Source organism: Capra hircus, chromosome 2, assembly GCF_001704415.2.
Source record: "Capra hircus breed San Clemente chromosome 2, ASM170441v1, whole genome shotgun sequence".
In the NCBI taxonomy this organism is placed as follows: Eukaryota; Metazoa; Chordata; class Mammalia; order Artiodactyla; family Bovidae; genus Capra; species Capra hircus.
This window is the reverse complement of record NC_030809.1, coordinates 70,780,978-70,804,341: the sequence shown is the minus strand read 5'-3', so window position 1 is coordinate 70,804,341 and position 23,364 is coordinate 70,780,978. Positions and strand designations below refer to the sequence as shown.

General features: G+C 40.7%; 1 long non-coding RNA gene across 1 annotated transcript in view; it reads right to left on the bottom strand.

The window, feature by feature from the left end:
* LOC102176740 overlaps nt 1–12,620 on the bottom strand; it is a 49,425-nt gene extending 36,805 nt beyond the window's left edge. The window contains exons 1-5 of the long non-coding RNA XR_001296618.2: nt 11,338–12,620; nt 11,173–11,239; nt 6,280–6,565; nt 5,229–5,452; nt 4,878–4,992 (exon numbers count right to left, since the gene is read on the bottom strand). This is a non-coding gene — a long non-coding RNA (uncharacterized LOC102176740). The remainder of the gene's footprint in view (nt 1–4,877; nt 4,993–5,228; nt 5,453–6,279; nt 6,566–11,172; nt 11,240–11,337) is intronic.

Genomic DNA, 23,364 nt, shown 5'->3' with positions numbered 1-23,364 from the left:
GGTACAGGGACTGATGAATCACAGTCTCAGCTATCTTTCTCTTTTTGCCTCCACCTCACAGCTTTTGTGATCTCAGTTCCCCCATCAGAGATGGAACTTGGGCCCTCGGCAATGAAATTGCAGAGTCCTAACCACTGGACTGCAAGGAAATTTTTCTTGTCTTTCTACATACCATTTCTGAGGCATCTTCCATCCAGTGTTTAGAGGGTCCCATGAGACTAAGCCTCAGGTATCAACCACAATAGCTGTTCGTTGACACATCCTCTGCTGATTCTCTTTCTTTTCCTGTCTCATTTCTCATTCCCTTAGAAAGCCTCCAGAGATCACCTCCCCCCCAAATTAGCCATTTACACCCATACTGGAGTATCAGAGTCTAAAATGAAGCTGTTTTTGAAACAACCAAGTGGAGGTTTCAGAAGGCACATGGATATGAAGATTGGAAATTCAGGTGGAAACTTTGGGCTGGAAGATATTTAATATTTAGGAGTCATCAACATATGCCTTCTCATTGAGATAGTGGATGTAGATGATTTTTAATAGTCTGTAGAAGAAGTGGAAGGCCAATCATAAGTATTATTCAGGGGAAAGGCAAGGGAAGCACTGAACTCCAGGAGGAACATCCATAGAGGCTGAAGGAGAAGTGGGGAAGTGTAAAACCACACAAATCAAAGTAAGTACAATTATCTTGGGACAGAGGAGCTATCAGAGATCTCTAAGAGAAGAAGGCAAAAAATACTCACTGGATTTAGCGACAAAGAGGTAATTGGTGACCTTGGGAAACACAGTTTCAATTGTGTTTGCCTTCAACGTGAAGGCAAAAACATCATAGATTAAGTCATGAATGAGAAGTGAGGAAAGGCTGGGCAGAGAACATAGACAATTCTTTCAATAAGTTAAGCAATGAAGGGAGAGAGACTAATAGAACAATAGCTAGAGAAATCTGCTGAGAAGAGGAGCGGGGTTTCCTGTAAAGCTCCTTCAAATTTCTGCCTAACTTCCTTTTCTGCCTCCCTGGATTTGTGATTTCATGCAACTGAACCAGATAATCAGGAAAATATCAGTTCTTTGAAGTCAGCCCCTTGGCAATTTTCATTCCATCTGCATCCTTCATTCCCCCTTGCTGTGCACCATCACATATTCAGATTCCGAAGACTTAATGGATTCTTTTTTCATTCCTAGTTCCATTATTAATACTGTGTTATTATAGTGTTGTGTCAAATTTTTCTAGGATTAACCCTTCCAACTTGTGTGATACTCTTATAAACAGTAGACTGTTGCACAATAATCTGTTTGGCCTGAAAACAGTAGTGATTTTATTTATATTTTTATAAGAAATATAAAAATAAAAATTTCAAGCAAAATAGTAAATATATCATGTGGTAGAAAATAACATTTATAGGAATTTTTCCTTCAGTTTAGTTCAGTCACTTAGTCGTGTCTGACTCTTTGCGACTCCATGAATTGCAGCACCCCAGGCCTCCCTGTCCATCACCAACTCCCGGAGTTCACTCAAACTCACGTCCATCGAGTCAGTGATGCCATCCAGCCATCTCATCCTCTGTTGTTCCTTTCTCCTGGCCCCAATCCCTGCCAGCATCAGAGTTTTTTCCAATGAGTCAACTCTTCGCATGAGGTGGCCAAAATACTGGAGTTTCAGCTTTAGCATCATTCCTTCCAAAGAACACCCAGGACTGATCTCCTTTAGAATGAACTGGTTGGATCTCCTTGCAGTCCAAGGGACTCTCAAGAGTCTTCTCCAACACCACAGTTCAAAAGCATCAATTCTTCAGTGATCAGCTTTCTTCACAGTCCAACTCTCACATCCATATATGGCCACTGGAAAAACCATAGCCTTGACTAGATGGACCATTGTTGGCAAAGTAATTTTTCCTTAGCCTTCCTAAACTGGCAAGACAGCCACTCAAAGATTATGCTGCTGCTGCTGCTAAGTTGCTTCAGTCATGTCCAACTCTGTGTGACCCCATGGACAGCAGCTCACCAGGCTCTGCCATCCCTGGGATTCTCCAGGCTAGAGTATTGGAGTGGGTTGCCATTTCCTTCTCCAATGCATAAAAGTAAAAAGTGAAAGTGAAGTCACTCAGTCGTGTCTGACTTCGCAACCCCATGGACTGCAGCCTACCAGGATTCTCTGTCCATGGGATTTTCCAGGCAAGAGTATTGGAGTGGGGTGCCACTGCCTTCTCCCAAAGATTATGAGGAAGCAATAAATAGCAAACATCAATGGAAGCAGCAGTTACCTACAGGCTCCCAGAGTGTACAGTCAATCTTTTTAAGATTTATTTTTATGTGGACCCTTCTTAAAGTTCTTATTGAATTTGTTCAATATTGCTTCTGTTTTACATTTTGGTTTTTTGGTTGCAAGGCATGTGGGATCTTAGCTTCCTGACTAGGCATTGAGCCCCACACTCCTTGCATTGGAAGGTGAAATCTTGGCCACTGAACTTCCAGGGAAGTTCCCAGTAGATCTTTATTAGTGAGTCTTCTCTGGACTAAGCCCAGATCTGGAAAGTTCCTCATTGGCACTATTCCTATAAGGCTTTAATTAGCACTATTCCACTCTATTATTAGGAAACATCACTACAAACAAAGCTAGTGGAGGTGATGGAATTCCAGTTGAGCTATTTCAAATCCTGAAAGATGATGCTGTGAAAGTGCTGCACTCAACATGCCAGCAAATTTGGAAAACTCAGCAGTGGCCACAGGACTGGAAAAGGTCAGTTTTCATTCCAATCCCAAAGAAAGGCAATGCCAAAGAATGCTCAAATGCCCTCATTTCACACACTAGTAATGCTTAAAATTCTCCAAGGCAGGCTTCAGCAATACATGAACCATGAACTTCCAGATGTTCAAGCTGGTTTTAGAAAAGGCAGAGGAATCAGAGATCAAATTGCCAATATCTGCTGGATCATTGAAAAAGCAAGAGAGTTCCAGAAAAACATCTATTTCTGCTTTATTGATTATGCCAAAGCTTTTGACTGTGTGGATCACAATAGACTGTGGAAAATCCTGAAAGAGATGGGAATACCAGACCACCTGACCTGCCTCTCGAGAAATCAGAAAGCAACAGTTAGAACTGGACATGGAACAACAGACTGGTTCCAAATAGGAAAAGGAGTACATCAAGGCTGTATATTGTCACCCTGTTGATTTAACTTATATGCAGAGTACATCATGAGAAATGCTGGGCTGGAAGAAACACAAGCTGGAATCAAGATTGCTAGGAGAAATATCAATAACCTCAGATATGCAGATGACACCACCCTTTTGGCAGAAAGTGAAGAGGAACTGAAAAGCCTCTTGATGAAAGTGAAAGAGAGTAAAATAGTTGGCTTAAAGCTCAACATTCAGAAAACTAAGATCATGGTATCCAGTCCCATCACTTCATGGGAAATAGATGGGGAAACAGTGGAAACAGTGGAAACAGTGTTAGACTTAATTTTTCTGGGCTCCAAAATCACTGCAGATGGTGAGTGCAGCCATGAAATTAAAAGACGATTACACCTTGGAAGGAAAGTTATGACCAACCTAGATAGCATATTGAAAAGCAGAGACATTACTTTGCCAACATAAGTAGTCAAGGCTATGGTTTTTCCTGTGGTCATGTATGGATGTGAGAGTTGGACTATAAAGAAAGCTGAGCACCAAAGAACTGATGCTTTTGAACTGTGGTGTTGGAGAAGACTCTTGAGAGTCCCTTGGACTGCAAGGAGATCCAACCAGTCCATCCTAAAGATCAGTCCTGGGTGTTCATTGGAAGGACTGATGTTGAAGCTGAAACTCCAATACTTTGGCCACCTGATGTGAAGAGCTGACTCACTGGAAAAGACCCTGATCCTGGGAAAGATTGAGGGCAGGAGGAGAAGGGATGACAGAGGATGAGATGGTTGGATTGGGTTTGGGTGGACTCTGGGAGTTGGTGATGGACAGGGTGGCCTGGCATGTTGAAGTTCATGGGGTTGCAAATGTCGGACACAACTGAGTGACTGAACTGATTCCACTCTGATCTGGGAAGAAAGGAGAGAAAAGGAAGGCAAGCAGAAAGATGAGTATCATCAATGTGTACAAGGACACTGGATCATGAGAAGGGAGCACAAGGTGGTGGCCAGTTCACGGTGGGGTCATAGCCCAGGCTGTGGGGCTGACTTGTGTGTTAAGAACTGCTACCTGAAGACTGCTGATTGGCCCCAGCTGCTCCCAGCCTAAGATAACTTTTTAAGCCATCATTCTCTAAGTGGAGAAGTCAAAGTCACTAATAACTCTGGGACGATAAGATTCCCAGATTGATTGGCAGATCAGCAAAGAACATGAGGGAACAGGACACCATGCCAACAGGGAAGCAGGCAGCAGACCCTGGGAGTGTTGTAGGTCACCCTAAACACATTAGATGAACTGGGCAGCAAAAGGAATTTAAACACCTTCCTGGAAAGTCCCACCCTTTCCTGGTCACGTTAATGACTTATCATGTGAAAACAGTTCACACATCCTGAATATGCATTAAGCCTCTCTAAGCTGTTTATTGGGCTTCTCAGGTGGTGCACTGGTAAAGAATCCGCCTGCCAATGCAGATGTAGGAAATGCAGGTTTGATCCCTGGGTCAGGAAGATATCCTGGAGAAGAAATGGCAACCCACTCCAATATTTCTGCCTGGAGAATTCTATGGACAGAGGAGCCTGGTGGGTTACAATCCCTGGGGTTACACAGTCAGATACAACTGAGCAACTTAGCACACACACAAACCTCCTACTAGACGCATTATAGCCATTATGTGATTTAATCTTACCCCCAGTTCAGTAGGCTCCTTTAGCACCTATAATGAACAGAGAGAAAACTGAGGCCAGAGAAGTTTAGTTACTTACCTAAGGTCACACAGCTGATGCACTTCAGAGTTGAGATCCAAATTCTAGACATTGATTCCAGAGCCTTTTCAACTAGGAAATCCTTTATGCAGCTTTCTCTTCAGGATCACTTCTTCTGTGGATGGATAATTCGAACCATCAGCCCATTTTGCTCTACAACAAGTGGCTTTTCCTAGAGCTATTTAAGTTGAAGTCTAGAAGAAATGTGTAAAATAAGTAGGCTATGAAAGAATTACCAGCAGGGGAAATATAAGAATGCCAGGTAGCTGTTTTGCTCTTTCCATGTCTTCAGGAAGATAGTTAACTTCCGACTGCTTAGGTGAGAAATGGGGAGAATATGTAATAATTTACCTCAACAAGTACTTGTTTAGTGTCTCCTCCAGGAACAAAGGTGACATGTGGTGTTTCACGCCATGTTTCAGGAAGGCCTGTTTGACTTGATTTTCCTCTCTACTTTGGAGACAGGTGAAGTTGCCAAGCCACTGTGAGACAAGGAACTGGTGCTGGGATTGCTTTTTCAGATCTGACACTGCCCTGGAATCCTTACTTCCGTTGAGTCATCTTCATACTGGCACCTAAGGTGTGTTGTAACAATGAACCATAAAACTGTGTTACAGGGTGTGTCATGACCACCCACCAATGTCAACTTTGCTGGTGCATTCACATGGGAGGGAAATTATAATGTGTAGCCACCATGTTCCTGTAATGATGAGACTCTGGAATTATTATATACTCCCTGACTCTAAGAGAATCATGGAGAGGGTTAGGGTTGTCATGTTGAGTAGGACAATATTGTCACAATATCAAATCACCAGCCAAACCCTGCTGACTCTTGGTATAGAAGCAAAATTTAAATGCTAAAGTTATGAACTCTAGCTTGGAGATAGCTCTTGCAAGAACTCCCACATTTAAGTGTGTGTGTGCATTTTAACCTAAAACATTTTTAGTTTATATATTATTATGTAACTATTTTGATTTTTTGCTTTTGAGGTAAAGTTCTATGAATTTTAACACATGTATAGATTCCTGCAATTACCTCCATGACCAGGATATAGAACCATCCCATCATCCACCCTCCAAAAAAGACTCTCTCCTATCATCTCTCTATAGTCACTCACTCGCAGCCCCTGAAAACCATTTATCTTTCTTCTTTTTTACAGTTTGTCTCTGAGAAAGCCATATAAATGGAATCTTAAAGCATGGAACCTCTTGAGACAAGCTTTTTTCAATGAGCACAATGCATGGATGATTCATCCAACTTGTATATGTATCAATACTTCCTTTCTATCTATTGCTGAGCAGTATTCCATGGTATGAATGAGTCATCATTATTAATCTCTTAAAAATTCATTATATTTTTAATTGAAGTTTAATTCATGTACAATAAAATTAACCCCTTTACCTTAGGTTTTTTTTTTTTTTTTAAATGAAGAAATGAATCATGCGAACATCCTTACTCCATGAAAAGATAAGCTTTAAACTGGAAACAGATTTTTGGACATGCCATGTTTGTCTGACTTTCTCCAGTAGATGGTTTCTATATTTGGAGAATTGTTCAGTGCAGTTCTCTTTCCATCTGCTTGTACTCATGTTATTAACAAATGTTCACTTCTTTCAACTGATTTCATATTGCCTCTCCAACATTCTCCATTGTCTCCATTCTTTAGTGTTTTTTTAACACATAATACCTGTACATTGCACAAAATACAAAATGGTACATACCAAGATAAATAAGTCACACCCACTCTCTAACTCCCAGTAAATCAGTTTCCTTTCCAGAGCTAACAGTATCCTCAATTTTTTAAAAAAGCATCATTAGAGGTATGCTATGTATTTACACATACATACATATATCAATGTATTAAAAAGTATGTAGACATATACAAGTATACAACTATAGGTATGCACATGTACTCAGTTGGTCAGCCGTGTCTGAGTCTTTGCAACCCCATGGACTGCAGCCCACCAGGCTCCTCTGTCCGTGGAATTTTCCAGGCAAGAACACTGGAGCAGGTTGCCATTTTCTACTGCAAGGGATCTTCCCAACCCAGGGATCAAACCTGCATCTCTAGCATCCCCTGCATCAGCAGGCAGATTCCTTATCACTAGTGCTGGGAAGACCCACAAATATATATAGTAATATATTTTAATATAAACTATAAATAGATGCATATAAAAATCAATGCATACATATGCATACATACATACATTTCCCCCACACACAAATGGGGGCATATTCTACCCAATGTTCTTTACTTTGCCTTATTCTCTTAGCTTCCTATCTCTTGGAATTCCTTCCAGAAAAGTACACTTAAAGCCGTATAGTAAGTCCATTTTATTGTATTGTTTGAGTGTATTATAATTTATTTAAGTATCACATTACTGATGGTCCAGCAAGTTTCTAAACTTTGTTCACACAAAGAATACATTGTTTTATTTGTATCATTTCATTTCACACAAATGGAAGCATCTTTATAGGATAATTTCTTAGAAGTGGAATTTTTGAGTCAAGGGATATATTCATTTCTGTTTTGAAAGATTTGGCCAAATTATCCTTCAGGACAGTCACATCAGTTTATATTATATTAACAATGGATCACAGGGTTTCTACATTTATTTAGTAACTAATTATTTTAACATGACTTCAGATATTAATGAATATTCAATGATAGGTATCAGAAAATTAGCATCAATAGCTTCTCAATCTTTATTTTTATGACATTAACACTTTTGAAGAGTTTAAGCCAATTCAAAAACTGTCCTTCAATTTGGGACTTTATTTTTTTAAAAACAAAGAACCAACTGCAAATAACAAAGCAAAATACAAGGAAAACTTTCCAGATATAGACAAGAACAAGAAAAATAAAATTTAAAACGTACTTAGTAAGAATACCTATCCTTTGCGGGGGTGGGGATAAGAGGAGAGAAATAAGTGAGGAAAATTAAGAGGAACAAACTTCCAGTTACAAAATAAATGAATCATGGGTATGAAATGTATAGTGTATGGAAATAGTCAATAACTATGTAATATCTTGTATTGTGACAGATGGTAATTACTTATTGTAGTGACAATTTTGAAATATATAGAGATACTGAATTACTGTGTCATGTACTAACAATGTTGTAGCTCCAGTTTATTTCAAAAACAAACTCATAGAAAAAGAGATCAGATTGTGGTTACCAGAGGAGGGAAGAGAAAGGAGGAATTGGATGAAAGTTACTTAAAAGGTACAAACGTCCAGTTATACGATAAGTAAGTACTTATCTTATAATGTACAATTAACACTGTGATATAACGTAAAACTAACTCTGGTAAGTTACATATACAAACTTATAAGAGAGTAAATCCTAAGAGTTCTCATCACAAATAAATTTTTTTTCGATTTTTTAAATTTTCTATCTATATGAGATGATGCGTGTTCACTAAACTTACTGTGGTCGTAATTTCATGATGACTGTAAGTCAAATCATTATACTGTATGCCTTAAACTTATACAGTTATATCTCAATAAAACTGGGAAAAAAAGAAGGAATGCTTATCATATTTTGTTTGCTTGACTACTTACCATTTTTTGAGCACTTATTATATGGCAAATATTGAGTTAAGTATTTTGCCTAGGGGTAACAGTGAAAACAAGAGAGGCGAAAAACAAAGGAGAAAAGGAAAGATATAAGCATCTGAATGCAGAGTTCCAAAGAATACCAAGAAGAGATAAGAAAGCCTTCTTCAGCGATCAATGCAAAGAAATAGAGGAAAACAACAGAATGGGAAAGACTAGAGATCTCTTCAAGAAAATTAGAGATACCAAGGGAACATTTCATGCAAAGATGGGCTCGATAAAGGTCAGAAACGGTATGGACCTAACAGAAGCAGAAGATATTAAGAAGAGATGGCAAGAACACACAGAAGAACTGTACAAAAAAGATCTTCATGACCCAGATAATCATGATGGTGTGATCACGCATCTAGAGCCAGACATCCTGGAATGTGAAGTCAAGTGGGCCTTAGAAAGCATCACTACAAAGAAAGCTAGTGGAGGTGATGGAATTCCAGCTGAGCTGTTTCAAATCCTGAAAGATGATGCTGTGAAAGTGCTGCACTCAACATGCCAGCAAATTTGGAAAACTCAGCAGTGGCCACAGGACCGGAAAAGGTCAGTTTTCATTCCAATCCCAAAGAAAGGCAATGCCAAAGAATTCTCAAACTGCCGCACAATTGCACTCATCTCACATGCTAGTAAAGTAATGCTCAAAATTCTCCAAGCCAGGTTTCAGCAATACGTGAACCATGAACTTCCTGATGTTCAAGCTGGTTTTAGAAAAGGCAGAAGAACCAGAGATCAAATTGCCAACATCCTCTGGATCATGGAACAAGCAAGAGAGTTCCAGAAAAACATCTATTTCTGCTTTATTGACTATGCCAAGCCTTTGACTGTGTGGATCACAATAAACTGTGGAAAATTTTGAAAGAGATGGGAATACCAGACCAGCTGACCAGCCTCTTGAGAAATCTGTATGTAGGTCAGGAAGCAACAGTTAGAACTGGACACGGAACAACAGACTGGTTTCAGATAGGAAAAGGAGTGCGTCAAGGCTGTATATTGTCACCCTGCTGATTTAACTTACATGCAGAGTACATCATGAGAAACGCTGGACTGGAAGAAACAAACACAAGCTGGAATCAAAATTGCTGGGAGAAATATCAATAACCTCAGATATGCAGATGACACCACCCTTATGGCAGAAAGCGAAGTGGAACTAAAAATCCTCTTGATGAAAGTGAAAGCTCAACATTCAGAAAACGAAGATCATGGCACCTGGTCCCATCACTTCATGGGAAATAGATGGGGAAACAGTGGAAACAGTGTCAGGCTTTATTTTTTAGGGCCCCAAAATCACTGCAGATGGTGATTGAAGCCATGAAATTTTAGACGCTTACTCCTTGGAAGAAAAGTTATGACCAACTTAGATAGCATATTCAAAAGCAGAGACATTACTTTGCCGACTAAGGTCCATCTAGTCAAGGCTATGGTTTTTCCTGTGATCATGTATGGATGTGAGAGTTGGACTGTGAAGAAGGCTGAGCGCCAAAGAATTGATGCTTTTGAACTGTAGTGTTGGAGAAGACTCTTGAGAGTCCCTTGGACTGCAAGGAGATCCAACCAGTCCATTCTGAAGATCAGCCCTGGGATTTCTTTGGAAGGAATGATGCTAAAGCTGAAACTCCAGTACTTTGGCCACCTCATGCGAAGAGTTGACTCATTGGAAAAGACTTTGATGCTGGGAGGGATTGGGGGCAGGAGGAGAAGGGGACGACAGAGGATGAGATGGCTGGATGGCATCACTGACTCGATGGATGAGTCTGAGTGAACTCCGGGAGTTGGTGATGGACAGGGAGGCCTGGCGTGCTGCGATTCATGCCGTTGCAGAGTCGGACATGACTGAGCGACTGAACTGAACTGAACAGTGAACAGTTATTGGATGCTGAATTTGTGCCAAGTGAAGCGCAAAATGTTTTATATGCATTTACCTCCTGTATTCCTCATAATACTCCTTCAGTATTCTCTATATAATGCGTGAGTAACCTGCAGTACAGAGAGGCAGAATTGTGTGCCTCTAGTCACAAAATTAGCTCTCTTCCTATTCCTTTCCTTCCCTTCTCTTCTTTTCAAGTTAAAAAAGTTCATATGCTCATTAAATCCAGAAGGGGTAAAGTAAAAGTGGAGTGCCTGTCAGCCTCCAGAGGTAACCTCTATTAACAACTGGGTGTGTTTATTTCCACACCATTTTCTATTAGAGCCAAGACTTAAATCCCATCTTTTCTGACTCCAAAGCCTTTATTCCTAATGAATATTCAATGCTGTCTTCCATAGGCAAATAGAAAATTATATAATTATATACATATGCTATAAAATGAAATGGCTCTTAAAACTCTTATCAGTTGGATTATTGTTGAAAAGCAGGAAAAGCTAAAACATATTAAGTACCATCTCTCTGATACAAAGAGCCTTTTTATCCACAGCATAAAGGAGACTAAATTAACTAATTAATTAAAACTAAAAGAGCTTTTGACAAATGACACCCTGCAAGTACCTTTTGTGAACTTGCTACTTAGCAAACTGTTGACTATAAAAATAGAAAAAATAAGGCATGTGACCAAAGAGGAGGAACAAAAGCAGCTGAAATCAAAAGCAGTCCTGTTGTGCAATAGCTGATCTAGCTGAAGCTTTGCTGTAGAAAGAGCTTGGAGGCACTGGGTCCCACAAAACTCTTACAGTTTCTAATACTAGATTACCTGTAGAGTACTGACTGTGTGGTATCCCAGTGAGGTTATAATGGTGCTCAGGCATGTTCCACTCTACCTAAGGTCAAGAAGAACAGCAAAGTGTCGATAGTAATGGCACTGGGAAATAAAAACTCATTTCTTTGGGTCATAGAAGGATCCAATTTAAAAAATTACCTTTGCATTGGATGATGATGCAGGATGATGATGCCTCATTCTTCATAATCTGGGAAACTAGTCAGTGAGGAGAACCCAGCAGTTTCATTGAGTTAAGATTCTCTCTGCCTTCTACTTCCACATAGCAAACACATTTCACTGGATCTTAGACTAAAGACCACTTTGTTAATTTTACCTCGAAAAATTTCATCTTTCCTTTTCTTGTATTGCTCTTGTCCCATTTTGGTGTAAAGGTAGTTATACCTTCATAAAATAAAGTTCATGGCTTTCCTTCCCTTCCTTTTTCTGCTTGTAATTGTAAATCTCTTAAAACTTTGGATTATCATTTCTTTAAAGGTTTTTTTAAATGCACCATAAAATTTTCTGTACCTTCTCTTTTTGTAAGTGAAAAAAGGAGTGTTGGAAGAGTCCTGAGTACTTTCCATTTCTTTATTGGGTATTGGTTCATCTTTTTTTTTTTTTTTTTTAACTTTGTTAACTTTCGTGTTCTAGAAAAAAATACACTTTAACTTTTCAGTTTATTGGTAAAAAATTCTTTATACTATTCATCCCTAATTTTAAAAGTCTCTGATATTTCTCTAGTTATGTCCCTTTCTTTACTCACATCTCTTTCTCTCATATTTTCATTCTCTGTGAGTTTCTGTGTCAATATTTAAAGAAACCTATTTTTATAGGCTTTTCAAAGAATCAGCTTTGGGTGTTTAGAGTTTTTGTTTGCTTCCTCTTTGGGGGGTTTATCTATTTTCAAACTTGTTGAGTTGAATATTGAATGCTTAGTTGACTTGTTTTTAATACTTTTATGTAAATACATTTTCATAATTCCACTTTAGCCACAGGCTGGCAACAAAAGATTTCCTGGGTTTGAATCTCTGCTGTCACTAGTATATTGGACAAGCTATTTCACTGAAGCTCTGTGCTTCAGTTTCCCCTTCTTGTTGTTCAAATCAATTATTCATTATCCTTATTAATGTTTTAAATGCTTGATCCATCATTATCTGAGAGATGTCTTAAATTCTCCCAGTTTGGGGATTAACATATTTCAAGGTTGTTTTTTGGGGGGTTAAGGGGGCAATACATACAAGTACATGATGATTCTATCCTCCTGGTAGACAATTGCTTATCTTAGTATCATATCCCTCTTTTTGCATTAAATTATATTTTTGCAAATATTAATATTCTTATACCAAATTTGTTTTGTTTAGAGTAGATGTTGACAGATTTTTTTTTCTGTATCTTCATTTTCAAAGAAACCAAGCTAGTTAATGGCAAAACCAGTTTTATTCCTAGACCTAGTCCTGTGTTCTTTTTCCCTGGCCATGACACATCCTAGGTCTACCTTCTTTCATGAATCAGCTGTCACTCATCACTGTGAGGCCTCTCCCAAAACCTCAGCCTATAGTGACTGCTTCCTCCTCTGAATGCTCAACGCCAGCAGTACTTATTCAGTCCTGAAAATGTTCTCTTCTAGTGCTGTATATGCATCTATCCTGGAAGTTCCTTAAAAGCTAGAATAGGGTTTTGTTTTTTTTGGCTATGGTGGGTCTTCATCACTGCATGCAGGCTTTCTCTAGTTGTGGCAAGTGGGGCTATTCTCTAGTTGTGGTGCTCAGCCTTCTCACTGGGGTGGCTTCCCTTGGAGCACAGGCCCTAGGGTGTGTGGCTCAGTAGTTGCGGTGCGTGGGTTCAGTAGCTGTGGCTTTCGGAATTAGTGACTCCATGGTATGTGGGATCTTCTGAGACCAGGGATCAAACTGATGTTCCCTGCATTGAAAGGTGGATTCTTAACCACTGAACCAACAGGGAAGTTCCTAGAATAGGGGTTGTTATCAAGTTTTAGAAACAAAGAACTGATTGAAATTAAAAAGTGCTAACTTGGGGTTTGTTAGGACTGCAGGTGGAGAAGGCAATGGCACCCCACTCCAGTACTCTTGCCTGAAAAATCCCATGGATGGAGGAGCCTTGTAGGCTGCAGTCCATGGGGTCACTAAGAGTCAGACACAATGAGCAACTTCACTTTCACACATTGGAGAAGGAAATGGCAACCCACTCCAGTGTTCTTGCCTGGAGAATCCAACGGACGGGGGAGCCTGGTGGGCTGCCATCTATGGGGTCACACAAAGTCGGACACGACTGAAGTGACTTAGCAGCAGCAGCAGCAGGACTGCAGGATACACAGATTCAAGAAGCAGTTGAATTTGTGTTCTGCCAGACCACAAAATGGCTTATAAGGGAAGAAAACTGAAGATTACTATGAGTTACTTGAATTGTTTTTCAAGAATTATAATTGGAGCTGGCAAGAAGTAAGGGTGCTTATTAAGTAAGAATTGGCTGGAGTCTAAAAAGGTTGTCTAGTTACAAAGGGAGACCTTGAGACCACAAGGTTGCAGCTGGCAAGTGTTGTTTTGAATACAACTGGTAGTGTCTTTGGGTCTGGTACAGTTCAAATAGAGCTCCAGTTCTCATGGTGTAGAGATGTGTCTGAGATCATATCCTCAATGGCCACCTGACTCCATTTTCGTATGTCTGCAAGTGTGGTTAATCCATTATAATTTCAATTTGTCATCAGTTCAGTTCAGTTGCTCAGTTGTGTCCAACTCTTTGCAACCCCATGAACTGCAGCACGCTAGGCCTCCCTGTCCATCACCAACTCCCAGAGTCCACCCAAACCCATGTCCATTTAATTGATGATGTCCTCCAACCATCTCATCCTCTGTCATCCCCTTCTCTTCCTGCCCTCAATCTTTCCCAGCATCAGGGTCTTTTCCAATGAGTCAGCTCTTCGCATCAGGTGGCCAAAGTATTGGAGTTTCAGCTTCAACATCAGTCCTTCCAATGAACACCCAGGACTGATCTCCTTTAGGATGGACTGGTTGGATCTCCTTGGAGTCTAAGGGACTCTCAAGAATCTTCTCCAACACCACAGTTCAAAAGCATCAATTCTTTAGCACTCAGTTTTCTTCAACTTGTCATCAAGATTATATATCTTCTGCTGGTGACTCCAAAATTACTTTACTAAGGAGGCTTAAAGATTCAATCTGGTCAGGAAGAGAGTGCCTAGGGGACTTAACTGGAACTTGAATTTGCATAGCAGACACACTATTTTTATTTGCAGTGATTGGGAGGGTGGGTATTACAGAGTTGGGAAGAGGTTAGCTATAGCCCCACATACCATCCTTTAAGCCACCACTGTCCTTGCCTATGATGGTGATTTCCAACAAATCAAAATTACCATGAGACTCAGGTTTTTAAAAAATACGTATTTTCAGGTCCTACTCCAGAGCCACTGAGCTAGAATCTCTCGGGTAGGGTCCGAGATTCTAGTGTTTAAGAGTCTCTGCTGGGAAATTCAAGCTGAAGGTATCTTACACCTTCTTGGCAAGTAGTAACTTCTTGTAAATACAGGGTGTGCATCCAATCTGGAAACATAAGCAAACACATAATAAATGCTTTAATTGCTACTGTATATTACTGCATAAAATTAAGTGATAATTCTGTTTCCCAAAATCTATCGCTACAGTTAGATTAATTAAATAAGAAGACCATCAGACTGAGGCGGCTTTCATATCACACCCTAGTAGCCTATGTAAGCAAACCAAAACCTAAGGCTGAAATGCATCGAGCTGAAAAAATCAAAACCTAAGGACAATCTATCACAAACAGCCAACTAGGCTTCCCTGTATATGGCAACCACCTAACACTCTAACCAATCAAATCATCTCCTTGCTTCAGTACACTTCAGTTTAGTCGCTCAGTCGTGTCTGACTCTTTGTGACCCCATGAATTGCAGCACACAAGGCCTCTCTGTCCATCACCAACTCCCGGAGTTTGCTCAGATTCATGTCCATCGAGTCAGTGATGCCATCCAGCCATCTCGTCCTCTGTCATCCCCTTTTCCTCCTGCCCCCAATCCCTCCCAGCATCAAAGTCTTTTCCAATGAGTCAACTCTTTGCGTGAGGTGGCCAAAGTACTAGAGTTTCAGCTTTAGCATCATTCCTTCCAAAGAAATCCCAGGGTTGATCTCCTTCAGAATGGACTGGTTGGATCTCCTTGCAGTCCAAGGGACTCTCAAGAGTCTTCTTCAACACTACAGTTCAAAAGCATCAATTCTTCGGCGCTCAGCCTTCTTCACAGTCCAACTCTCACATCCATACATGACCACAGGAAAAACCATAGCCTTGACTAGATGGACCTTAGTCGGTAAAGTAATGTCTCTGCTTTTGAATATGCCATCTAGGTTGGTCGTTAACTTTTCTTCCAAGGAGTAAGTGTCTTTTAATTTCATCACCATCAGCAGTGATTTTGGAGCTCCAAAAAATAAAGTCTGACACTGTTTCCACTGTTCCCCCATCTATTTCCCATGAAGTGATGGGACCGGAGGCCATGATCTTCGTTTTCTGAATGTGGAGCTTTAAGCCAACTTTTTCACTCGCCTCTTTCACTATCATCAAGAGGCTTTCCAGTTCCTCTTCACTTTCTGCCATAAGGGTGGTGTCATCTGCATCTCTGAGGTTATTGATATTTCTCCCGGCAAGCTTGTTTCCAGCTTGTGTTTCTTCCAGTCCAGCGTTTCTCATGATGTACTCTGCATATAAGTTAAATAAGCAGGGTGACAGTATACAGCCTTGATGCACTCCTTTTCCTATTTGAAATCAGTCTGTTGTTCCGTGTCCAGTACTAACTGTTGCTTCCTGACCTGCATACAGATTTCTCAAGAGGCAGGTCAGGTGGTCTGGTATCCCCATCTCTTTCAGAATTTTCCACAGTTTATTGTGATCCACACAGTCAAAGGCTTTGGCATTATCAATAAAGCAGAAATAGATGTTTTTCTGGAACTCTCTTGCTTTTTCCATGATCCAGAGGATGTTGGCAATTTGATCTCTGGTTCCTCTGCCTTTTCTAAAACCAGCTTGAACATCAGGAAGTTCAAGGTTCAGGTATTGCTGAAGCCTGGCTTGGAGAATTTTAAGCATTACTATACTAGCATGTGAGATGAGTGCAATTGTGCGGCAGTTTGAGAATTCTTTGGCATTGCCTTTCTTTGGGATTGGAATGAAAACTGACCTTTTCCGGTCCTGTGGCCACTGCTGAGTTTTCCAAATTTGCTGGCATATTGAGTGTAGCACTTTCACAGCATCATCTTTCAGGATTTGAAACAGCTCAGCTGGAATTCCATCACTTCTACTAGCTTTGTTCATAGTGATGCTTTCTAAGGCCCACTTGACTTCACATTCCAGGACGTCTGGCTCTAGATGAGTGATCACACCATCGTGATTATCCGGGTCATGAAGATCCTTTTTGTACAGTTCTTCTGTGTATTCTTGCCACCTCTTCTTAATATCTTCTGCTTCTGTTAGGTCCATACCATTTCTGTCCTTTATCGAGCCCATCTTTGCATGAAATGTTCCCTTAGTATCTCTAATTTTCTTGAAGAGATCTCTAGTCTTTCCCATTCTGTTCTTTTCCTCTATTTCTTTGCATTGATCGCTGAAGAAGGCTTTCTTATCTCTTCTTGCTATTCTTTGGAACTCTGCATTCAGATGCTTATATCTTTCCTTTTCTCCTTTGCTTTTTGCTTCTTTTCTTTTCACAGCTATTTGTAAGGCCTCCCCAGACAGCCATTTTGCTTTTTTGCATTTCTTTTCCATAGGGATGGTCTTGATCACTGTCTCCTGTACAATGTCATGAACCTCCATCCATAGTTCATCAGGCACTCTATCTATCAGATCTAGTCCCTTAAATCTATTTCTCACTTCCACTGTATAATCATAAGGGATTTGATTTAGGTCATACTTGAATGGTCTAGCAGTTTTCCCTACTTTCTTCAATTTAAGTCTGAATTTGGCAATAAGGATTTCATGATCTGACCCACAGTCAGCTCCCAGTCTTGTTTTTGTTGACTGTATAGAGCTTCTCCATCTTTGGCTGCAAAGAATATAATCAATCTGATTTCGGTGTTGACCATCTGGTGATGTCCATGTGTAGAGTCTTCTCTTGTGTTATTGGAAGAGGGTGTTTGCTAAGACCAGTGCATTTTCTTGGCAAAACTCTTAGCCTTTGCCCTGCTTCATTCCGCATTCCAAGGCCACATCTGCCTGTTACTCCAGGTTTGAGTGTTAGTTCTAAAAGGTCTTGTAGGTCTTCATAGAACCGTTCAACTTCAGCTTGTTCAGCGTTACTGGTTGGGGCATAGACTTGGGTTACCATGATACTGAATGGTTTGCCTTGGAATTGAACAGAGATCATTCTGTCGTTTTTGAGATTGCACCCAAGTACTGCATTTTGGACTCTTTTGTTGACCATGATGGCTACTCCTTTTCCCTATAAAAGTCTTTCCCTTAACTTCTGTCTATGAAGTGGCTCCTAACCATTTCTGGTTTGATGTGGCCAAGTTCCAGTCAATTTTTGCTCAAACTTTTAAAAATTTTAGTATGCCTCAGTTTATCATATAAGACTACAGATAGCTTAGTGTAAAATATGCTGTAGTCAAACTGATTTTGTTGTTATTGTTTAGTTCCTAAGTCATGTCCAACTGTTTGGGACCCCATGAACTGTAGCTGCCAGACTCCTCTGTCCATGGGATGTCCCAGGCAACAATACTGGAGTGGGTTGCTGTTTCCTTCTCCAGGGGATCTTTTCCACCTAGGGATGGAAACCACCTTTTCTGCATTGGCAGAGGGATTCCTTACCCCGGAGCCACCAGGGAAGCCCAAGGAAGCTTTTATCTTCTGTTATTCATCGTGAAGGATATAAAAGAGGAATGAAATAATGACAAACAAAAACGTTGGGTTAGCCAAAAAGTTCGTTCGGGTTTTTCCACACCATCTTGTGGAAAAACCCAAAGAACCCAAATGAAATTTTTGGCCAACCCAGTAATAATATCTACCATCTACTGAGTACTTAATACGTGTCATGTGCTTTATTAAATGCTCTACATGCACTGTTTCATTTATTATTTACCAGACTTACCTTCTGTGGAGACTAATCAGGACCAACCTATCCATTATGCTTATTAGGTACAATGCCTAGGACCCACAATGCTTTTAGAGGTCCATGAAAATGTTTAAGTTTCTTTTAGAATCAGAAGGGAAAATAAAGAGATATAATAGTCCCTGGATATTAGTTTTTCTCACAACCATAGAAGGTAATTTATAATATTTTTTATGGAGTAAGCATCCATGAGGGCAAAATGCCTTTGGGCCTCAGAAAGTCATAATGTAGCCCTTGCTATAATCATTCCCACTTAACAAATAAAGAAACCGAGGCTCAATCAAGTGGAGAAATAAAACATGTGACAGAGCAAGAAATGGTAGAGATAATTTTGGATATAGCTCTGAGGGACTCTAGTGATGACCCTTTTAATTACTACACTATACATTAGACAATATTATGTAGCAAGAAGCTCACACTAAATTTGGAAAACAAATTTGTTTAACACTAGTCAATTAGAAAATACTTCAGGAAAAGGAAAGAATATAATTAACTGCCCAAATTCAGGGACAGATCCACACTATGTAGGACCTCAGGCTTTTACAACTTGAAAGATCTTCTTTCAGAAAAAATAGTAAAGTATAAATAAATGTTAGGCCTATAGTTTTTGGAGGGAACTGTCCCAAGAAGGGAGCCTTCAAATGGAAGCCTCATTTTGTGTGTGTGTGTGTGTGTGTGTGTGTGTGCTTAGGCCCATCAGTCATGTCCAACTCTTTGCTACTCTATGGACTGTAGCATGTCAGGCTCCTCTGCTCATGGAATTCTCCAGACAAGAACACTGGAGTGGGTTGCCATGCCCTCCTCCAGGGGATCTTCCTGACCCAGGGGCTGAACCTGCATCTCTTACATCTCCTGTATGGCAGGCAGGTTCTTTACCACTAGCGCCACCTGGGAAGCCTGGAAGCCCCATTAGCTTCATGGCAAATCCATCTCATCTAAATGTCCTTGCACCTGAAGAAGGCCAGACAAGGAATGAATCAGTGTCAGCAAGGAATATCAGCAGAGATTTTTAGGAGAAGCTGGGACTTTGAAATGTGGCTGTGATTGATGTTTTTGAACTGTGGGGTTGGAGAAGATTCTTGAGAGTCCCTTGGACTGCAAGGAGATCCAACCAGTTCATTCTAAAGGAGATCAGTCCTGGGTGTTTTTTGGAAGGAATGATGCTAAAGCTGAAACTCCAATACTTTGGCCACCTCATGTGAAGAGTTGACTCACTGGAAAAGACTTTGATGCTGGGAGGGATTGGGGGCAGGAGGAAAAGGGGACAACCAAGGATGAGATGGCTGGATGGCATCACGGACTCGATGGACATGAGTTTGGGTGAACTCTGGGAGTCGGTGATGGATAGGGAGGCCTGGCGTGCTGCAATTCATGGGGTCGCAAAGAGTTGGATACGACTGAGCAACTGAACTGAACTGAACTGTGATTGGGCACCGAGTGAAAAAGGCAGTGCGGGGAGTGTGAACACTGTCTGTTCAGGGAAGGACAGAAAATACCACCTGCCTGAAACCCACAGTGACACTGGCCAGAGGGGAACCACTGTGTTTGCTGAGGAAGGCAGTGCCTAATTTAAATGCCAACATGGAAAGTCTGCTGGGAATGTTCATACATTCCTCAGTCTTACAGCATTACACAGTGAAAAGCATCAAAAAGATGAGAAATCAGGACTTCCCTGGTGTCCAAAGACTAAGACTCTGTGTTTCCAATGCTGGGGTCCCAGGTTCAATCCCTGATCAGGGAACTAGATCCCACATGCTGCAACTAAGAGTTCACATGTTGCGATGAAAGATTCTGCATGGTGCAATAAAGATCAAAGATCCTGCATGCCACAATTAAGATCCAGCTCAGCCAAATAAATAAAAATAAATAGTTTTTTAAAGAAGAAAAAAAAAAAAAGAGGATGAGAAATCTGGTGCCAAGGGCAGGACTCTTAGGATGGGTGGAAAGAGGCATAGAGATCTAACTGAAGGACTATTACAGGTTTATTTTAATTAGTGCCTTATAAATTATGGGTGGCAGAGTGAAGGAAGGAGTGAAATAAGAGAAAGAAAGACTAAGAATGAAAAAAGATCAATCAGGCCGATGTGAGGACTAAACGGGGCTAAGAGCCAGAAATAATTTTTACATTCTGAGCCTGGTCAATTGAAGGAATAGCTTTGGGACTGCCAGAAATGTAGGGGGTGGTTAGATGTGCTTCGAGAGAAGCTAAATCCAGCTATGCCAAAAACTCGAACCAACTGGGCTACATGCATTCCTGGGGGGAGCTGAGTCCTGGGACAGGGAAATACCCTGAAAGAATTTGAAGGGACTCTGCTGGGGGCTCAACTCTCCACTGGATCAACACATTCTTTCTCCAATATGTTATCAGCATTTAGAACCCCCAGTCAGGTCTTACCCTAACTGACTTAGAAGCATTTTGCTTTTAACATGGCTTTTGTTGAACACTATTATGAGATGAGCTATAATTTCACTCTCAGGGTTTCAGGTGAGCTATAATTTAACTCTCAGAATTTCAGCCTATCTTGTGCCTCTCTCCAGGTGAGTGGGCAAGAAAACTAGTCACAATGAAAATAGAAAACATAAAGAGAATAATTATGAGAGGGCATTACCAAGATATACAAAGCAGGGATATGGAATTAGAAAGAGGGTGGAGTCTTCTGATGATTCAAAATATATTGACTGCATACTCATTCCACGTCAGGCTCTTTGCTTGGAACAAAAGATATTACTGTGAAAGAGACGCAGTGTCTGCTTGGAAGGTGTCTGAGTTTTCAAGGATGGCTGTTTGGGAAAGTGACAGGGTCAGAGAGAGGATTAAAACAGCAAATTCTAGAGGGTGAGGAGCAAGATGATGAATTTAGTCAAATTTGATATTCTGAAAAATGTATGCTATGTCTAATACACAGTTGCAAACATGGAAATGGTGAAAAAAGGCAAGGCGGGGGTTACAAATGTTAGGGTACAGAAACCAGCATAAAGTCAGTGCCAGAGGCAGACATAGAGGATGAAACTATTGTTTCCAACGCTAATAGTATCTTTTTTTTTTTTTTAATTTATTTGCCTGCACCAGGTAGTAGTTTTGGCAGTTGGGGACTTTCAGCCTTTGTTGTGGCACATGATTAGTTGGGGCATGCAAACTCTTACTTGCGGCATGAGAGATCTAGTTCATTGACAGAGGATTGAACCTGGACCCCCTGCATTGGGAACGTCAAGTCTCAGCTATTGGGTCACCAGGGAAGTCCCCAGTGGAGGTTTTCAACAGAATGACAGTTGCTTCAAAAATCAAAGAATGATACAGAACTGGTAAAATACAGGAAAAGTGTTAAAGAATGGTGACAATAGCACAGACAAGTTAGCCAAACGTGGAGAAGATTCAACATCAGATCTTGCTTTATGAGATAGAAATTTAACTGTAAGTACTTCTTTACCAACATCCCCAAACGGTGATACATAGATTGTATAATTCCTCATTTCTAAACATTACTCCATGAATTATTTAGCCATAGTTTCTAAGTATATGGGGCTGTATCATGATAGATAAATGATAGATATAGCTATCAGTTCAGTTCAGTTGCTCAGTCATGTCCAACTCTTTGCAACCCCATGAACTGCAACACGCCAGGTCTCCCTGTCCATCACCAACTCGTAGAGTTCACTCAGACTCACGTCCATCAAGTCAGTGATGCCATCCAGCCATCTCATCCTCGGTTGTTCCCTTCTCCTCCTGCCCCCAATCCCTCCCAGCGTCAGGGTCTTTTCCAATGAGTCAACTCTTTGTATGAGGTGGCCAAAGTACTAGAGTTTCAGCTTTAGCATCATTCCTTCCAAAGAAATCCCAGGGCTGATCTCCTTTAGAATGGACTGGTTGGATCTCCTTGCAGTCCAAGGGACTCTCAAGAGTCTTCTCCAACACTACAGTTCAAAAGCATCAATTCTTGGGTGCTCAGCTTTCTTCAGTCCATCCCTCACATCCATACATGACAACTGGAAAAACCATAGCCTTGACAAGATGGACCTTAGTCGGCAAAGTAATGTCTCTGCTTTTGAATATGCTATCTAGGTTGGTCATAACTTTCCTTCCAAGGAGTAAGCATCTTTTAATTTCATGGCTGCAATCACTATCTGCAGAGATTTTGGAGCTCCAAAAAATAAAGTCTGACACTGTTTCCACTGTTATCCCATCTATTTCCCATGAAGTGATGGGACCGGGTGCCATGATATTTTCTGCATGTTGAGCTTTAAGCCAACTTTTTCACTTGCCTCTTTCACTTTCATCAAGAGGCTTTTCAGGTCCTCTTCACTTTCTGCCATAAGGGTGGTGTCATCTGCATATCTGAGGTTATTGATATTTCTCCCGGCAAGCTTGATTCCAGCTTGTGCTCCTTCCAGCCCAGCGTTTCTCATGATGTACTCTGCATAGAAGTTAATAAGCAGGGTGACAGTATACAGCCTTGACACACTCCTTTTCCTATTTGAAACCAGTCTGTTGTTCCATGTCCAGTTCTAACTGTTGCTTCCTGACCTGCAAACAGATTTCTCAAGAGGCAGGTCAGGTGGTCTGGTATTCCCATCTCTTTCAGAATTTTCCACAGTTTATTGTGATACACACAGCCAAGGGCTTTGGCATAGTCAATAAAGCAGAAATAGATGTTTTTCTGGAACTCTCTTGCTTTTTCCATGATCCAGCGGATGTTGGCAATTTGATCTCTGGTTCCTCTGCCTTTTCTAAAACCAGCTTGAACATCAGGAAGTTCACGGTTCACGTATTGCTGAAGCCTGGCTTGGAGAATTTTGAGCATTACTTTACTAGCATATGAGATAACTGCCATTGTGTGGCAGTTTGAGCATTCTTTGCCATTGCCTTTCTTTGGGATTGAAATGAAAACTGACCTTTTCCGGTCCTGTGGCCACTGCTGAGTTTTCCAAATTTGCTGGCATATTGAGTGTAGCACTTTCACAGTATCATCTTTCAGGATTTGAAACAGCTCAACTGGAATTCCATGACCTCCACTAGCTTTCTTCGTAGTGATGCTTTCTAA